Raw genomic sequence first — 17,392 nt, 5'->3', positions numbered from 1 at the left:
GAAAAAGGGTATTGAATGATCCCACGGTCCTCCCGTTTCAGCTCTCCACATCTCTTGCAATTTAAGAATAAATGTAGCTGCGTCCTCATCGTTGCCCATAGTACACTGCATCAGGGACTGTAAATCAGCGGTATCTGGGAAAGCCCTTCATAGTGCGTCCCATACATGTGCTCTAATTCCATTAAATGATGGTCCATCATGTGCATCGTACCCCAGGGTTATTCCTGGATATCCAGCCCTAACCCACATGTCCCCAGCCTGGTACCCAATTATAGCAACCATCAAACTCTTGAGGTCCCCTATTGCCAGGGAAAGCCCTGCTGTTTGCTTTTAAAACTCATATATCCACTTGCATGCCCCTTCTGTGAGCTGTGGGAGAGCCTTAATCAAATTGTTTTAATGCATCTGGGGCCAGGACACTTACTGTGTCCTCCATGCACCCTTATGTACAAGGGGCATCTGCATCTTTGCCCCACCTCCCACACCCTTCTTCATTACTCCTCTCCTCTTTACCAACACCATCCGGATGGCCCTATTCCCCAACCTGCCCTCGCCCTCCATGAACCTTCTACTTGGGGGGTACTCTCAACTGCCTCTTCTCCCCTTTCTTCTCCTTCACCCTAACCCTCATCAAACGTATCATTGTCTTCCTCCCTCACATTGTTTCCCAACACTGTATTCTCCTGTCCAAGAATCGTCCATTCACCTTGTTTTCCCCTCTTCTCAATGCATACCTGTATTATTCCTATAAGCAGTACCTCCCCTGTCTCCATTCTCCCGACCCTTCTCCCGACACCCCTACATCCCTCACTGCTCTTGTCGGTCAGTATCCTATTCAATTCTGTTAATAATCCTGCCAACCTATCTTCGAACTCCCTTGACCGTAAACCTGCAGATGCCGATACTTCAGGCGGGTGTATGTATGGAGGTGGGGGAGCCTGCGGTGTTACTGGTACAGCAGGGGTCCCAACCGCAGTGGGTACATAGATTGGATTTGTGTACCCATCTGTAGGACACGCTGCCAATAACCAGGGATAACCACACCCATGTCACATCAACGACCTCACTCTCCACATGCTCACACCTCTCACTCTTCCGCTCTGTCCCCTACTTGTTATTGCTTACAAGAGTCTACTCACATGTGCATGCTCACCCGAACTCCTCCATCATGGTGTTCCAACACTGGACGGCACTCTCCTCGGAGTCTCGCCCCACTTCAAAGAGCAGAGAGGACTTCACTTAAAATGGCTCGTACCAAACCACTCAGAACGGTATCAGATAATATTATCCCCACCAAAAATATCGCCGTATATATGGTTGTTTGGAACGGCCACAGGCGTATTTGTGGGAGGGATCATTTTTGGGAGCGGGGGTTGCAGGGGTGTCCCCCCGCTCCTTTAAAAATAATGGCGGGGTTGCGGGGGGGTCCCCCGCAGGTTCCATGCCTTAATATTGCCGCAGAAATATGGCAATATTTTTGTATAGCGATATTTTTGCGGGGATATTAACACATGGAACCCTCAGAACAGGTGTTTTACGGGGCCGGTCATTGTAGGTGGACGCGGCTCCTTCTGGAGAAGCGGCCTGAAGCCTCCGCAAATATGGGGGCGGTGGGATTACACCTGGGTCACCAATTGAAGACAAGTCCCTGAACACTCACACCAGAGAGAACACAGCCAGCTAGGGAAGAAAGGAACACGCCGATCTTGTAAGGATAACATGTTTTAATCGCACACGCAGATGAGAGAAACAGCAAAGAACTCTGCTGCTAAGAACGGGCTGCCGAAAAGTTGTACAAGCAGAACCTTACAAAGAAAAACATTGTCATAGATGACGCAACACATACAGTAAAAACCTGCGTGGCTGGTTGGTGTGCACCTATACATGATCCGCCTGCTCCATAAAAGATGCCAGGTGATTGGTTCCAGCCGAATTCGTCCATCTTCCATCACAATGAGATAAAGTTGGCCAATGAAACACAGGAATTGGGAAAAGATGGGATTTCTTTGAAGAGGGTTTTGTGCTATCATGTTTGGGGTGTGTATTTTGGAGTGTTTTGACTGTTGCAAAACTGTATTAAAGATGTGAACTGAAGTGGTTTTTTGAGACTTGAGTTAGGTTGTTGCTGCAATACCATCTCACCACTGCCCTGAGCTTTGTTCAATAAATGTGACCTATGTTCAACCGTGTACTCACTTCTTAAGTCGAGGGCCTGCTTTGGTTAAGGTGATTGAAGGCCCATCCCCACATCCTATGGGACTCCATGGAATGTGGATTAACCACCCTTGCCAGCACGTGGAATCTGCCGGTAATTCTGCAAGTCCAAGTGCCTGTAATGGTAATTCCATTTGGTGGTATCTCGTCAGGTTTCACAGAACCAAATATAGGGAACTTGACATGTTTGGGCAGCACACTCAAACAATGAATGGGTCACCCATGATCCAATTCTAATCCGATGAAGCACAGCCAGGAGATGGTCAAAGAGAAAAGCAGCACCTGAGAAGTTATCCCTACAGGAAGTAAAGACCCTCATTAAATGACAAAGAAGAAAATAGCCAGTTTATGAGAGGCGCTAATAATAGAAAACGATGCAAAATGTTCCTGAACAATAGGGAGAAAGTCTAAAAACAGTAGAGCAGAGCACACACCAATATTATAATGTCTTAAATCTGGGTATGCATGAGTTAAGTTGCATTTAGGGTGCTGGGTAGAAAAATGCAACTCTGGCACATAAAGTTGCTAATGTCACAAAAAGAAATGACAGTGTCTTTAAGTAGTGGACACGCCATCCCCTGCACACTGGTATTACTGTTAATAAAAACAGTCAAGATTGAATATGTAATTACATATATTATAATCAATATACAGAAATAAACTAAGTTTGAGAAAATGAACATTCACATTGAAATTTTAATTAATTAACCAAAAGAAGCTCAACAAGTTTCAGGTCAATCCCTTCATCAGGAACAAATTTAAAATGAAATGTTCTCTTCTTCAAAGATCATGAGTCATCTAAAGAATAAGTAAAAGGTACAGTCAGTATCATCAATTTGTATGCCATTAGCAGTTATTGAATCTGAATCTCACATGGAATTCCATTATTCATCACCTGGCTGACTTATGCCATTCATCTTCTCAAGATAAACTCTCTTGCGACTGATGTTTTCTTCAAATTCTTGTGTGTGACTTTTTCTTTCTGGCCAAAGGTTGACAATAATAAATATTGAAATGGGTGAACACTAATGCCCGAATTTAAATTCTCATTGTATACATATAGGTGAAATATCACAAGAAGCATACCTATAGAATAAAGGTAGGCAGTGAAAATTATACTCTGCCTCTCGATTTAATCATCAGGATGATTAGCTTGAACGGATATCGAATGGTGTGAATTCAAAAACAGTCCACCAACTAGAAAATAAAAAAAGCGAATTTTTATTTGGGAAGCCCTATCTATTAAGTCAGTAAATTCAAATGGTTCAGACAGAGACTCACCATAGCCACAGGTCAATCCTACTTCTAGACAGTTTATTTCTGTTTGATTGGGTCATAAGCCACCCAAGTTCTGTCTTTATAGCAGTAGGTATGTTTATCAGTCGGATTGAAGATTCTGTCAAAAAATGTATTAAATGTGTCAACCCATTTTATAAGTTGGGGGTTCTTATCTTATCTACCAATGTAAAAAGTCTCAGTTTGTAAAACTGCTGTGTGCCACCTATGTAAGCTACCTGCCTCCACAAGAGAAGCCTCACAGTCTGGCGCTCTAACAGGTTCTACGAGCCATTTTGTCAACAAAGATGGCCATCTTTTCATACAGTATCGTGTGCGTGATGATGTAATCACGCAGTAGTGTCATGATGTAAATATATGACGACACCCTGAAAGCATTTGTAATGTTAGTGTGCTCCATGAGCGTGATATTATAAAATGCCTACAGTTATATTTAGATACTCATCTCCCTTTTAGTAGAAATATACCAAAGAGAATGTAAAATGAATTGGTACTAAGCCATAAAGGGTTTTATGCTCAATTGAATACTCCTATTGATCTATCAAAGAGTAATCAAAGAAAAAAAATGTTTTACTTTATTTTAATCAATTGCCATAAGTCCACACAGGTGAAGTAACAATTAATTTACCACATTTATAATCTGAGTTGGGATACATATCCCCTCTACCTTGTCTAATGGGTACAATGATATTAAAAGTGTACAACGGTGTTAATCAAGTCAGCTGCACATTTCTTTTCTTTACATCACAGAATGGATATCTCTATGATGTCTATTCTCTTCTTCTTTTTTTTTTAACAACTTTATTTTTCATGGTTTCAGCGTTATTCATGCATTACAAGGTTATTGAGTCCCTTTACCATTAGTATGTCTGCCGCGAATTCTCCACCACCTCCTGCAATCCCTCCTCCCCCATCCCTTTAGTCTGTGGCGCTCTGGTGGGTTGGTGACCCATCAGGGTTTAGGGGACCCAGATAGTGCGCCACCAGGCGGGGTTGGAATGTTAGCGCCAGGAATTTGGAGTGGTAGTCCAGTACTGGGGTCCAGCAGTCAGTGAAACGGTGGAGTGCCCCCTCCTTTGCCGCTGTGACCTTCTCCGCCACCAGGATCTCCCAGACCTTTATCCACCAGAGGGCTAGCAGCAGGCCCTCCTGTGTCTTCCACTTCCGTGCCACTGTAATCTTTGCTGCCAGCAGTAGATGTGTCACAGTTTGGCGGATCGGCCTGTTTTCGGATAGCAGTCCGGGCTCGCCACCCCAAGGAGGACCACCTCCGGGTCCATCGGCAGTTTACGCTGAGTGATGTCTTCCGCGATCTGCAGGACCTCCTTCCAGAAGGCTTGAACTGTCAGGCATCCCCACCACAGGTGGAAGAAGGATCCCTGCTCGCCGCAGAGTCTCCAGCAACCCGGGTCGACATCAGCGTTGCAGTGGTGCAGGCGGACCGGGGAGTAATACCAGTGGTGGAGGAGCTTCAAGGCGCACTCCTTGTTTGTGAGGCATCTGGCGTTCGAGTTGATCCTGGACCATATCTCCACCCATGTTTGGTCTTCCACGGGATGCCCCAAGTCTGCTTCCCATCTGGACATGTACGGTGGTCTGGTCTGCAGCATGTCCTGCTGGAGGAGGCGATACAGTTTGATCTGGCCTTCACCTGTGTTTTCCACTGACGCCTGTTCAAGGGGGTGGAGGTCCCGGCAGCTCCCCGGCGAACCGCTGGCTGTGATATCCAGTAGCGGAGTTGGATGTATGTAAACCACTCTCCTTCTGTCAGCTGAAAGCGAGCTTTGCATTCCTCAAAGCTGAGTGGGGTGTTAGCCGCGTAGAGTTGGGAGAGGGTTCGGAGGCCTCCTTTAGTCCAACAGTTGAAGCGGGCTGCCTCCATTCCCGGTCTGAAGTCGGGATTCCATATGACCGGGGATAGAGGGCTCAAGCCCCTGGGGACCTTCCGCCTCCGTCGGGCCCATGCCCATGCTTCCAGGGTCGCCCTGGTTGACGATGGCATCCTGGGTTCTCGGCTCCGGGGGGACCCGGGGATATGCAGCAGAGAGTGTAACTGTGGCTGGCATCTGCCTTGTTCAATGCGGGACAATTTCGGGGAGGCCTCCGGATTCGCCCAGGCCCCAGCGCTTGCCAGTTGGGCCACCAGGAAATAGTTCATCAGGTTGGGGAGCCCAAAGCCACCCCATTTGGCGGCTCCGGTCATGACCCTCATGGGTATCCTGGCTCTGCGTCCCCTCCATACGAATTTCCCTAGTTTCTTCTGTAGGCGTTCCAAGGCCTGTTTTGGGGGGGGGGGTCGGGAGAGTGGAGCACAGGTACAACAGCCTAGGGAGGAGATTCATTTTGCACGCTGTGACCCGACCCAATAGAGAGATCTCTTGGCTTTCCCAATGTTGGAGCTCCTCCTCCAGTTCCTTGAAAAGCGGGGGGAAGTTAGCAGCGTATAGCTGTTTCGGATCGGCTGTGAGGCGAATACCCTGGTAGGTTGTTGAGGAGGAGCTCCATGCAAGTGGACAGAGCGTTTGGAGGCTGGCCACGAGGGGAGCACTCAGATTGACGCCCAGGGCCTCTGATTTGGAGTAGTTCACTTGGAATCTGGCTACTCCCTCGAAGGCATTCAGCTCCTCCAAGGTAGCGGGCAGAGCGGACTGGCAGTTGGTGAGGGAGAACATCACATCGTCGGCGTAGAGGGAGATTTTGAATTGTTCACCGCTTATTTCTAACCCAGTGATGCTCTCGTTGGCACGTGTCCTTTGGGCGAATGGTTCCACAACCAAAGCAAAGATCAGCGGAGAGAGCGGGCAGCCCTGTCTCGTCCCACAAGAGAGCCGGATCAGGGTTGAGGTCTTCTGGTTCAGGCGGAGTAAAGTTCTCTCTTCTTTTAGTCACAACAGAACAATTCCTTGTTAGGCATCTGCTAATTATAAAAAGTTTCATCAATGAATGACTTTCACTCGAATCCCTAAAATACATCATATATTAATATATTCTTATCTCATACATCACTGATTGAATTCATACTTTTTTTCCGAAAAGCGGAACAACAAATCATAGGTTGGTCCTGGATGGCTATTTGAGTATTTATTTAATGTGCAACATTCTGTTAAATCACAAGAATGAGGCAAATGTAAATTCCTAGGTCATTCCTGTGGGATCTATTGAGTCCAATTTATGGTTCCAAAACATTTCACATTTTAACATCAGTGTATTAAGGTTACCCCCTCTAGGTGGTGTATGGGTCAATTCTAGGACTACAAACCTTAGTTGAGAGATTGTGTGTCTCATTGTCATGAAATGTCTTATTACTGGGTATTTCTGTTTACTCGTGCAGATATTTGATTTATGTTCTGTTACGTGTTCCTTGATCTTTTGTGAGGTCTGCCCTGCATAATATTTGCCACATGGGGACATGGAGCCATAAATCACATTTTTGAAATCACATGTGTCAAAGTGTTTTAAAATAATTTTCCTCCCTGTGCATGGATGCCTGATGTGTTCTCCCTTCTGACTGTTGTTGCAGTGGATGCAATGTAAGCAGGGAAATGTACCTTGTTTGGGTTTTGACAAAAATGGTTGTCTTGATATTGATGTTCTTTCAGCTTTAATAAGGCTGTCTCTGATGTTTCTTCCCCTTGTGTATGCCACCATTAGTGGTTTTGGGAAGAGTTTGTTTAGTTGGTCATCTACACTGAGTGATCTTCCAGTATTTCTTTAACAGACATGAAATCTTCACACTTTGTCTTGAAAACTTCATGATGTGTATAAGTGCTAGTGTGTCTGTTCGACTCCTGGGTGCCAAAAGAGTTCTCCTCATTAATTAACCACATTTAGTACTCCCCTTGTTCAGAATTTGATCCGGATATCCTCTTGTTCTAAATCCGTCTGATATTTCCTATTCCGTGTGATATTTCCTATGCTGCTTCTGCGTATCTATTATCGTTGGTGACTATCCTTCTGATTCTCATATAATGGGTTAATGGTAAGTTATCCTTAAGATGCTGTGGGTGTAAACTAGCATAATGTAGTGTGTTGGTAACATCTGTTGGCTTAAGATAGATGGAGGTTTCCAATTTGTTTTTGTTTTCATAAAGGAGAAAGAACAGTGACTAAAAGGAATACATAGACAATCCTGACTTGTTGGTCTTCCCAGAACAAACAAGGAATCCAACCATTGCACCCTCTTCTTATCCAACAGACTGTGCAAATGGAAAACCCAACTCTCCTGGTGCCTATTCTTCATTGCAAACAGAACAAACCACCAAACGCCATTAAAAATAGACCCCTAGATGCAACTTCTCTAGTGTTCAATGCCTGTTGTGCCTGTGAAAATTATTGTATTTATCAAAAGCGAAGTGGTACCCAGTAACGATTTAAAAAATGCAGATTGGATTAAAAGATTGAAGAACTATCATCATTCAAAGCATCTAAAAAAGAACATCAAATGAGAATGCTAGGAATCCCACTAAGCAACATTTTGCAAGGCTAAGAGAGGAGGCGGAGCCAGGACTGGTTTGGATAAAATCTTGGAAAGACTCAAAAAAACTCATATCCCAGAACATAGACAAGAAAAAGATTGTGTAGCAGCGGTTTGAGGAGAAGAGCATCTTCCAGAGTTGCTACTGAGACCAAAACACCATCCTGTATAAGAACACATGGATTTACCTGGTGTGATGAATCCTGCGGAGTCATCACTGAACCCCAGCCTAAAAGCTCCTCCCATGTGGATAGGGGAAGGCAGCCGCTACCTGATCCTAACCCTGGGGGTGGCATCATGAGGTAGGATCACATGGTAGGAGATGGCTGTCGGGGTAAAATGGTGACCCCTTTAGGAGAGACATGGTGTTCCTCTTCTTATGAGGATGAGAATCCTATAATTCCTGAATATCTAATTGCATGCTGTCACTGCACCAGTCACTCCGATGAGAAAACCCAAAGATCATTTCATGAAAAGTCACCTAAACAGAATAGGTTTTGTACCTTGGGAATCCACGTATCAAATGTGGAATCTTTTAATTGTCATGATTCTGTCCTAGGTAGAAATCCTAACCGCAATGTCAATGCACATATCATTCACATAACATCTCCTAGCTCTGATAACGTTCAGTTCACAAATCAATCAAAACAAAATAGACATAGAAAACTTAAAAACATCATGTACTTCAAGACAAATAATGCCTATGGTACTGGGATGAAGAAGAGGAGCAAAGAGTTCATGATGATCAATGGTGCTACTAAGAAGACTGTATGGTCTAGTTGTTTCAATTCAAATCACCCAAGTGGTATATTCAAATGTGAGAATCATCCACAGGTGAAAGAGGGAGTAGGAGATGCAGAAGCACTCAAGAGAACAACCATTGAAGTCCAGAAACCCACTAATGGACGGAAAGCAGTGCAAGCTGAAGCAGAAGAGAAAGCACCAGCAGAAGCCAACACAGGAAGAGAAGGCGTGTGGTTTTGCAGAGTATGCAGCGCGGGAAGCCGAATCATGGCAGACGCAGCGGGGAAAGAAGCCCAGCTGTGCGGGAGATGTGCTCGCAACCCGTCGCCCAGGTGTGCTGGAGGACGCAGAGAACCGACAGAGCCTGTGGCGCTCCAGAAAAGGGACATGCCGGCAACGGCAGTTACAGGAGAGCTGTCAACAATAGCAAAGCCCTGTCCTCACAGATATTACACCGCAACATCAAGGAGTGACACAGAGGTGCCAGAATAAGCTGGTGAGTTGGCCTAAATAAAGAGGAAACTCTGGGGTGCTCCGAGCAGAACAATTAACAGTAAAATACAATTTTGAAAACCAAACAAGTAGAATAAAAGGACAACACTGGCGCAATTCTCGTTTGAGCTTGGGGAAACCTGTAACCCACATTGCCAACACCCAAGAACCTGTAAAGAAGAGAGAAAAGGGCAAAACAGGCACAATTCTGCTTTCATGAGATACCAGTTTTGGGAAATGTGTAACCCACATTGCCAACAGTCAAGAGACTATAAAGACAGGCAACCCTCCTCACATGGGATGTTGGTGTGGAGAAACATGGAACAAATATTGCCAATAGCAGTAGAGACCATTTGTAGTTGTAGGGGTTTTTCTTCCTGTCAGGTGGGTAAACCAGGAAAGGGACCACTTGTAGTTAGTTGTGGCAGGCGAGGAAACCAGGAAAGAAACAGTTGCTTTGAAGAAATGTGGCTGTGGTAAAAAAGTGTTGTGGAAAGAAATGATTAACGTTATCATCCTGACAAACTGTTGGATAACAAAAGACATTTGCAGTGCTGTCCTGACAAAAGCATTTCACCAGAACAATAAATGTGGTTGTGGAAGAAACAGTAGCTTTGGATTTGAACAAGTGTTTTGTGATAGAGACATTTTTACCAAGTGGAAGGACGTATTGGATTGAAAAGAAATGTTTCAGTGAAAAGAATATAACTTTGTTAAATCAGAACTTTTTCAAAAGTGTTCCTGAATTGATACAGGGGAAGGGAACCAACCTCTGGTCACAAGGAATACGTTGTGATAATTATAAGTTTGAACGTTTGCACAGTTCTGTTGAACTGAAAACAGATACATTTACCTTATACACTTTGGTTATATATGTAAGTGTGAGGGTCAGATACATTTGGGACACAAGGTCATTGTTATGTCCTGTCTTTCCCTGCACCTTGCCCTGTTTGCATGGAACACTGTGAGTGACTAACATGGAATGCTGTGTGTGAGAATGTTTTGTTCTGAATGGTTCTGTGAATGTCAATTGAGAAGATGGGTTGACTGAGAGAGGATGCCGGTAGATGTCTGTCCTACTAACTTACCTGATGTAGCCTAAATGTATTGCTGTACCCTGTACCCGGAGCTGGAACTTAGTAAAGATGTTTCCGGTTCCTACACAGTCATCATCTCAGTGTCATCTTTGGCCATGAACCAAACTTAACAGTAAGCTTTCTTTCGTTTTAGATGTATAGGTAGGAACATTCTTGTTAGGTTAGGGACAGATAGGCGTTTATCTCAACCCTCTTTAATTTTAATAAATATGGAAAACATTGAGAAGACTGCAAATTTGTGTCGTCCCTCATTTCTGACCCCTCACACTGGGCAGAATTAATTTTTTATCATAGCACCGATCCTCACCTTCCCATAGGCTCTAATCACATTGAGGAATCCTAACAAGCTCAATTTGCCAATTATCAGCTCAGTGTTAATACCTCACATGCCACCTTGGTTTGCGTTTTCTGATAGACTAGATTGTCAACTATGGAGCATATAAAGCTGTTTTGTGACTGTGCCCAGAAAGGTTGGCATATCTTTGGCAGGATCTTTGACAGGACTGTGTGTGACTTTCCTAGATGATGTATGAACTTGACAAGGGCCATGATTTTCTTAGCAGAGAGCAGTATGTTGCACCCTGCTGTGCATATGTAACGCATAAATAATGGGATTACGAGGGTGACATCTTCCATGGTTCTACAAAGCCATCTCTTGTTCCACCAATGGATGAACCCCATATCGTGATGCTCTTCCCTTATACCATACCAGGGAGACCTTTGCTTAGTCCTGGTCTCTGCAACCTTTGGCTTACCACATGTTTTGGACTACAACTCCCATCACCCATAGCCAGAATAGTCAAGGGTGAGGGATAACAAGGGTTGGAGTGCAAAACAAATGGGGAGCCACAGATTGCAGAACCCTTGAGTTTGTTAACCCCTTAAATGCTGAGCTATATACATTTGTAAGTAAATAGCACGTGCATACTCGTCCTCAGCCCTTAGTCCGTACCTGGGTGCCCTTCTCATAGTCAGCATCTGTGTGGCCTTCCCCTATTCCATTTCTGTGTGCCCTTCCCTGGGTCCACACCTCAGTGCCACTGCCGTATCCCATTCCTGGGTGCTATTCCCTTAGTCCATCGCAGTGTGCCATTCCTGTAGTCCATGCCTGAGTGCCTTTCCCTTAGCCCATAACTGTGTGCCCTTCCCTTTGTCCTCACCTCAGTGCCTTTCCCTTATCCCACACCTGAGTGCCATTCCCTTAGTCCTACTCTGTATGCCATGCCCCTATTCCTTTTGTGTGTACCCTTCCCATATCCAATACCTAGGTGCCATTCCCTTAATACATGTATGTGTGCCCTTCCCTTAGTCCATACCTGGATACCATGTCCTTAGTCAGTACCTGGGTGCCCTTCCCTTTGTTCCATATCTGTGTATCCTCGCCTTAATCCACATCTGAGTGCACTCCCCTTATCCTATAGCTTGGTGTCATTCCCCTATTCCATATCTATGTGCCCTTCCCTTAGTTCCTACATAAGGTCCATTCAATAATCCCATACCTTAATGCCCTTCCGCTATTCCACCTTGGGAAAGAGACAACGACGTGGACAGCAAAGCTAGTAGGAAATGATGCAAACTGTTGACTAGCCGCTGCTCAGCCAATGCTGCTGCTTGAAGGCCCCAAGAGTACAATATCCTTTTCAGGGAGAGTGTCCCTTACTTACATAACAGCAAAGTGAGAATTGTGATGCTCGCACCACTTGAATTTATTGACACACATTATTGTAGATGTGTGCTCCTTTGCTCCACTTTGCCTGTGCACATGTTTTTCTCTCAGACCCGAGCCCAATGGCCAAATGCAATAGTTTTTGAATGCAGGTGTTCCTGGTACTCCTGAGAGATTGTATTTGAATGTGAATGCTTCAGGTGCACAGATGTGGGCTAAACCGAGGGTTGCCATTATTAGCAGTGGTGTCAATTCGCTGTGTTCTAAAATTGTATTAGCCTTCTCTGGTATACAGTGTTTTCAACGAAAAAAGCATCCATAGACTCTTTTTCCATCAAAATGTATTGATTGAAATACCTTTCCATCGAAATTAATATTCATTGAATTTGTTTTCATTGAATTTTGATGGAAAAGCATTTCAATAAATAAACAATAAACAAAACGTGGGTTTGGGCCCCCCCCCCGCCCCTCCAATTAAAAAATAAACACCACAAGAGTTAGAGGGAGCTGTCCAGTGCTGAAATACATTGTAACTGTATTGAATCGATTTCAGCACAGCACTAGACAGCTGCCTCTGACTTGTGTAGTATTAGTGAGCTATTTCACGACTGTGGACTTTTATTTTATTGGGAAGTTGGGGGAGGACCCCCACAATTAAAAAATAAAATAAAAGTATCAAGTGCACTTCAGTGCACTTCACAAATTAGAGGTAGCTGTCCAGTGCTGGATTAGATTGGTACTTTTTGTACTTGACTTCAGTACTGGACAGCTCCCTGTAACGTTATGTTTCAGCGACTTTCCATGCAAAAAATGTAAAGTGTTTATAACGAAACTGAATGGGTTTCGATGCATAAACACTTCACACTTTTTTTACACTGCATGTATGGCAATTCGATGAAACATCTTTCAATAAAAAAGACTCGATGTAACATCACCTCGATGTACATCTTTCGATGGAAAGACATGTAATGGCCTTCTCTTCTCTCTATGGTGGATAGTGTTGCTTCTGGGAACGTTTGTTGTTCTAGTTTGGGGAATACAGGTGGGCCCAGGGCTAGTCGATAGATGCTCACTCAAGAATAGTATACACTAGTATTGGTAGTACATAAGGTGAAGTCACACACAGAATCTGTTGTGTCCTAGATGGACTTTTGAAAAGTTTCAATAGCGTCTTGCATGATGGCTTGCACAATCCACCAGGTCGTGATGGGCACCACAGGGAATGGCACAATTTGTGTCCGATATAATTTTCAGGACATATGGATTCTTCTTTTGTATGTTCTTAATTGGTCATCAGGACATATGGATCTCTCTATGTTCTTTTTTTAATTTAACATTATCTTTATTATATTTTACAAAAACAACAAAACAAACACAGCATTTCCGTGACATTGAAGCAGGGGCGTCGCAGGACGAGGGAGCTTTGGGGGCTATAGCCCCGGGTCTTTTGGTTGTAGCCCTGGATAGAAGCGCAGGCGATACAACCAAAATGCTAGCTAGCCCTGAGTCCTGACAGTCCCGGCATTAGCATTGCCCCAGATCTTTTCCAAACTTAGCAACAACCATGCATTGAAGGTCAGTGATAATACAAAAGCGGGTTTGTGCAAGGTGTCGAGCACGCAGCCTATTCACATATTCATATTATACCTTCCATCCCATGGCCACTCCTCCAAATCATATAGCTTCAGTTACGCTCTCTGAGCCTTCGGGGAAATCTGTGATCTAGAGTGTAGGTAGTTCTTATAAGGGCCCCATATGCCTTTGGCTCTGGCCTTAGCTGCCATCATGTCCCTGCAATCTGTTTCCATGTCGTGACACTATGCCATATCCTGCATCCAGCAGTCCTTCAAAGGTGGAGGGCTCCTTCCCCACTCCACTGCGACACGCTGCTTAGCCAGCGCCCGTAATAACCCTGCCAGACATCTCCAGTACCCTGATATTTCCCTTGAATAACCCAGGATTGCCAACTGGGGAGAAACCTCCAGTGATTCACCCAGGATCTCATATAGTGTCTGGAAGACTTCGTCCCAGAACTTCGCTACCGGGGCACATTCCCAAGCGAGATGCCAAACAGGAGCCGGTGCCTGAGCGCAGCACTCGCATTCTTCTGGGACGTCTGGGTAAAATCTGCAAAGAGTCACCGGTGTATAATATGTTCGGTGCAGCTATTTAAAATGTAGGAGCTTGAATCGCCTGTTAAGGGTAACATGTCTAGTTTGTGAACAGCACTATTTCCAAACCTTGCCAGGGATCGCTTGGCCCAGGGTCTCTTCTCACTTAAGATGTGCCTCCTCTGACCATCCCACTGTTTTATCTGTGATCTTGGCCTATATACTTGAAATCAGCTTACCCTCCCCCTCCCACTCAATGGCGAATGCAACCGCTGCGTAGTTTCCGGCTGGACTGGAAAAGTACTAAAACGCCCCTTCACCACATTACGTGTTCGGAAGTAAATGAATATATCCCGTGCCAAGGCCCAACCTAGTTCCTTAAATTTGTCGGCGGACATAAACTAACCATAGGGGAATATGTCTCAAAATCTGGATAGACCCAATTTAGCCTTACATTGCACGTAGAGTTTTCCATTAGTGGGTGGAACCTCAGGTATATAGGTAATGGGAAGAAGGGGCGGTGAAGCGGCACTTTTCCTATTTCATGTGCTATTTTCAACTAAGCTATACACCTGCATCCACTATATTCCGTGCCCTAATGGGATGAGCCGGGGTTGCGAGGACAGCTGCTCTTAGAAGCGATGGGCCCGTCTCGGCTCTTTCTATCTGGACATCTGGTCTGTCTGGGCTCGGGGAGTACCAATATGATAAAAATTGGGCATGAGCTGCGAAGTAGTAGGTCTCCAAATCAGGAAGTGACATCCCCCCTCTATCCAGCGGGGCAACAAATTTCCCCCATCGCACCCGTGCCCACTTGCCTTTCATCCATCGATTTACTGCTTCTTCAGCATGCTCCACTCCCTTGCCGTAATTTTCCCTCCATAGTATTTCCGAGCTTCTGGCCATCTCCACTCCAAAGTATCGTGTGCAGGCGATGTGCCGTTGAAATCCCAGACCGTCAGCAAATTACGCTAATCACTCCACGAGTGGGAAAAGTACTGATTTCCTAGCATTCATTTTAAGCCCCAAATATCAACCAAACTCCAGGATGTCTATCATAAAAGGCGCCAGGTTAGTTTCAGGATCTTTGATATAAAGAATCATGTCATCCACGTACAATGAGATGACCAATTTGTGTGGGTATAGTTGCACCCCTCTATGGAAGTGGCGTTTGCTGAGTAATTCAGCCAGAGGCTCGATTGTTAGAGCAAAAAGCAAGGGGGGGGAGAGGGCAACCGTGCCATGCCTCTACCCATTTGGATTGAATCGGATAAATGCCCATTAACTAGAAGACTTGCGGTTGTCCGGTTATATAATAGTGAAACCAGAGAGATAAAGACAGCTCCAGATCTCAGCCTTCTAAGCAGAGCAAAGAGGAATGGGCCACTCCATAGAATCAATAGCCTGCTCCATGTCAAGTAAGGCCACCGCCCTTGGGATGTTCAGGTCGATTGCAGACATTGAGCCAAAGACTCGTCGGAGCTCATATGAGGTTGATCTGCCTGGAATAAAACCGGATTGGTCTGCCTTCACACAACTGGACATCATAGGCGCCGGATGAGTGGCCAGGATCTTGGTTAAAGTTATGCTGTTCATATTTATAAGTCAGATCAGCTGATAAGCTGAGCAATCTGAAGGTTCTTTCCCTGGCTTGTGCAATAGTCACTACTGCCTCTCTCATTGAGTCTGGAAGTGCCCCCTCCTCCACGGTCTGTTGATACACCTGAAGCAGTTGCTGGGCTAATCTCACAGAAAAAGCGTAAAAGTCTACTGTCAATCCATCAGGCCCCAGCAATTTCATCCCAGGCAATGCCTGGATAGCCATGAGAACCTCTTGTAGCGTAATGGGGTTATTAAGTACCTCCCTTTCCACTGGGTTCAACCAGTATTGCGCTCTTTGGTCTAGATAACCCTCTACAAGTGGCAAAGTTACTTCCACGACAGAGGTATAGTCGCGACCAACGCTTGCATAATCCCCACATCAGTGCATTGTACCACCCCGGTGGCATCCCCCATGGCTTGAATATGTGTATTAGCATTCTCGACTCGTGACACACAAGCCAATATTGTCTCTGGACACTGTCCCTCCCTGTATTGCCTAACTGTAATTCTCCTGCCCAGGTATTTTACTTCCCTTTGTGCAGTCTCCTTAAACCACTGTAGCGTATCATGTATCTTTGCTTGCGTACCAGGGTCTTACTTTATGGTCCCCATCTCTTTCCAGGTCATTAAGCGTCCTGTCATGTTCATCTAACTCCCTTATAATGGTCCTGAGAATGCCACATTCCTTAGCAATGGAGACCCCCTTAATAACACAATGAAAGGCCTCCCAAAGCACGAAGATGGAGGACACTGTTCCTTCGTTTTATCTAAATGAATTGTCAATTCCCTCTTTGACCTCAGTTCGAAACACTGCATCTGTCAGGGCCTCACTTTTAAAGATCTATCATGATCTACTCGGAAGCTTCCCCGGAACCCGTTTGCACGCACTCACCGATGGGTGATCTGACAATGTACAGGCCAATATTTCACATTCTACCACCCACCTTGCTCCTCTGCCTGGCATTAGTGTATAATCAATGCGTGAGTCTGAGTGATGCACCGATGATCGGAACGTGAACTCCTGCCCCCCCCCCTCCGGGTGCCTAGCCCGCCATATATCCATCAGCCCACGTAGTCGGCTCAGTCGAAATATTTTACTCGCATCCCTGGAAGTCGGCTTGGGATTTCACCTTACCCACAGTCCTGTCCACCTCTGGAACAAGAAATGTACTGAAATATCCTCTCCATACTATCACGTTGTCAGTGTATCTGAGCAACAGCTGTCCAATCCATTTTTAGTGCTCCCGGGTATCCATATTTGGAGCATAGAAATTGACCAGCATGAATGTGCAGTTATGAATGAATGCCTGAACCACTTCAGTGAGTCAGAAACCTAATGGTTTGTGAACCAGAATACAGACTCCCCTGGAATATGAGAAGCATGAGGAATAGTAGCTGTGACAACCCAACTACTTCACAAATCTTGCTTCAGTACCTGAGGTCAAATGCATTTCTTGTAGGAAGGTGATGTCCTTGTGATGCCTAGCTATCTATAATAATACCCTACTTGCCTTTCAGAAGCAATTAAGGCCACAGACATTCCAAGGGAGAAGGTGTATCCCTTTAATACAAGGCATTACTATCTGCTAGTATTAACCATGGGGAGTAGGCTGCCTGAGACTCCCCCTTCAGGACTGAGCTCCCCAATCCGGCTCTCACCAGCTGCATATAGGCCATTTGTGCCCTAATCCACTGG

This window comes from Ambystoma mexicanum, chromosome 4q, assembly GCF_040938575.1.
Source record: "Ambystoma mexicanum isolate Mex_15411 chromosome 4q, UKY_AmexF1_1, whole genome shotgun sequence".
Taxonomy (NCBI): Eukaryota; Metazoa; Chordata; class Amphibia; order Caudata; family Ambystomatidae; genus Ambystoma; species Ambystoma mexicanum.
Note: the sequence above shows the minus strand (reverse complement) of the source record.